This window comes from Tribolium castaneum, unplaced genomic scaffold (assembly GCF_031307605.1).
Source record: "Tribolium castaneum strain GA2 unplaced genomic scaffold, icTriCast1.1 ptg000099l, whole genome shotgun sequence".
NCBI lineage: Eukaryota > Metazoa > Arthropoda > Insecta > Coleoptera > Tenebrionidae > Tribolium > Tribolium castaneum.
This window is the reverse complement of record NW_026986696.1, coordinates 22,501-25,039: the sequence shown is the minus strand read 5'-3', so window position 1 is coordinate 25,039 and position 2,539 is coordinate 22,501. Positions and strand designations below refer to the sequence as shown.

The following is a 2,539-nucleotide window of genomic DNA, read 5'->3' as shown; positions in this document are numbered from 1 at the left end:
TATTAACTTTTTTAGATTCTGTGGGTTTTAAATGATATACGCCCGACTGACGAAGGAACGTTTTGCACTGCCTGTGCTTTTCTTTTGATTCGTTTTTATGTCGACGGACGTTCTTAGAATGCCCACCAAACGACGTATCACACAAAACACCCTACAATTGTATTGTTTGGTAAATATTGTTGTGATTAAGTTTGTAGCTGTGGCGTTTGTTTGAAGAAAACGTCTGGTTTTTCGACATATTTTCTATTTAATAAATATACATAATGCTTATCGCAAAAGGAGCAGAGTTTTATAGACAAAGTTGATAGAGAAAAAAAACCTAATAGATATATATACGTATTTATAAAACGTTAATATCATCGGGTTATTCTTTATGTAAACTTAAACTATAACTGCATACTCTTTTCGATAAGTAGAAACAAATGCCACTTTAATTAAATAAAATATTATAAAATATAACGCCGAACGTTTCTTTCGATTGGTCCGTTTCTCACATATACATCACAATTGTAATAACCTTAAGTAGTTATTTTTGTTGTTGTGTGATGATGAAACGATTTCGATGTGGAACGGTGCGTTATGTAATAATATTTTAAATTTGTTTGAAAAGATTACCCTGAACGGTGGATCACTTGGCTCGTGGGTCGATGAAGAACGCAGCTAATTGCGCGTCAACTTGTGAACTGCAGGACACATGAACATCGACATTTCGAACGCACATTGCGGTCCTCGGATATACTGTTCCCGGACCACTCCTGGCTGAGGGTCGTGTCAATTTCAAAGACTGCTCGGTTTTTGTCTTAAACACAGCGCACAATGTTGTGTAGACAATTACGTCGGAGCGTGTTGGGTGCAAATATGACGCGTTACTATAATTGTTAATTGATTGTCGGTTGTCATAATAAAATATTATGCAACGTAGACAACAATAAAAACAATATAAATAATAACGCGGCATCCTAAAACGCAATAGCGGCTGACATTCTTATTAGTTTGTTGGTACAAGTTGGTTTAGACGTAGCACGTCCGATATTAAAAAGCAGCCACAACGCTTAAATTTCGAACGAAGCGATCGTCGTGTCCGAGACGTTAAAGTTGTTTATATGCATATTTTATGCACTATAATTAACAACAACAACATTCTCGCAACGACGTCAGATCGATGTTTGAAATTGTTTGGAGGCAGCCATATAAACGGAATACGTGTAATTATCGTCTGACAAAATAAAGGCAAATTTATATTTGCGACCTCAGAGCAGGTGAGACTACCCGCTGAATTTAAGCATATTATTAAGCGGAGGAAAAGAAACTAACTAGGATTTCCTTAGTAGCGGCGAGCGAACAGGAAAAAGCCCAGCACTGAATCCCGCGGCCGAAACCGGACGCCGGGAAATGTGGTGTTAGGGAGGATCCGTCATCCCGAGATTGTGCGACGCGTCCAAGTCCATCTTGAACGGGGCCACAGCCCATAGAGGGTGCCAGGCCCGTAGTGACCGTTGCCGATAACGGGAGGATCTCTCCTCAGAGTCGGGTTGCTTGAGAGTGCAGCCCTAAGTGGGTGGTAAACTCCATCTAAGGCTAAATATGACCACGAGACCGATAGCGAACAAGTACCGTGAGGGAAAGTTGAAAAGAACTTTGAAGAGAGAGTTCAATAGTACGTGAAACCGTTCAGGGGTAAACCTGAGAAACCCGAAAGGTCGAAAGGGGAGATTCAGCGTGACTCGATAGCGGCGCTAAATGATCATGCGACGAACGGCGTACGCGTCGTTCGCGCCTTTTGTTTATGCGAACCGAAGTCGAACGCGTGCACTTCTCCCCCAGTAGGACGTCGCGATCCTTTGGGTGTCGATCTAAGGCCCGCGGTGGAGCCCGTTCGAACGGTTCGCCGTTTCGGACGAACCCGCGGTGTTTCCCGGTCGACTCGCTCGAAGGTATGCATATGGCGCCGGGCCGCTACACAGTTAGCGTCCGACCATTGGCAAGCGCGTTCGTTTATGACGGTAATCGCACCTGGTGTCGGTTCTGTCTACGAATGGCTGTTCGCCAATGAGTTCTCGGACAGACTCGGTTGAAACGCCGATCTGCGACGCTATAGCTTTGGGTACTTTCAGGACCCGTCTTGAAACACGGACCAAGGAGTCTAGCATGTGCGCGAGTCATTGGGACATGACTAAACCTAAAGGCGCAATGAAAGTGAAAGTTCGTCTTGCACGGACTAAGGGAAGATGGGCGGCCGTTACGGCTGTCGCCCCGCACTCCCGGGGCGTCTCATTCTCATTGCGAGAAGAGGCGCACCAAGAGCGTACACGCTGGGACCCGAAAGATGGTGAACTATGCCTGGTCAGGACGAAGTCAGGGGAAACCCTGATGGAGGTCCGTAGCGATTCTGACGTGCAAATCGATCGTCGGAACTGGGTATAGGGGCGAAAGACTAATCGAACCATCTAGTAGCTGGTTCCCTCCGAAGTTTCCCTCAGGATAGCTGGCGCTCGTCGCTTACGAGTTTCATCCGGTAAAGCGAATGATTAGAGGCATT

At 45.4% G+C, this 2,539-nt stretch overlaps 2 non-coding genes across 2 annotated transcripts in view; both read left to right on the top strand.

Moving 5' to 3' along the window:
• Positions 1 to 612: 612 nt before the first annotated feature.
• Positions 613 to 769, top strand: LOC135267810 (5.8S ribosomal RNA). The gene has a single exon (XR_010336182.1). It is a non-coding gene; the product is annotated as a 5.8S ribosomal RNA (ribosomal RNA).
• A 476-nt stretch (positions 770 to 1,245) lies between these two features.
• LOC135267809 (large subunit ribosomal RNA) overlaps positions 1,246 to 2,539 on the top strand; it is a 4,037-nt gene continuing 2,743 nt past the window's right edge. The window contains exon 1 of the ribosomal RNA XR_010336181.1: positions 1,246 to 2,539. This exon is cut by the window's right edge and continues 2,743 nt beyond it. This is a non-coding gene — a ribosomal RNA (large subunit ribosomal RNA).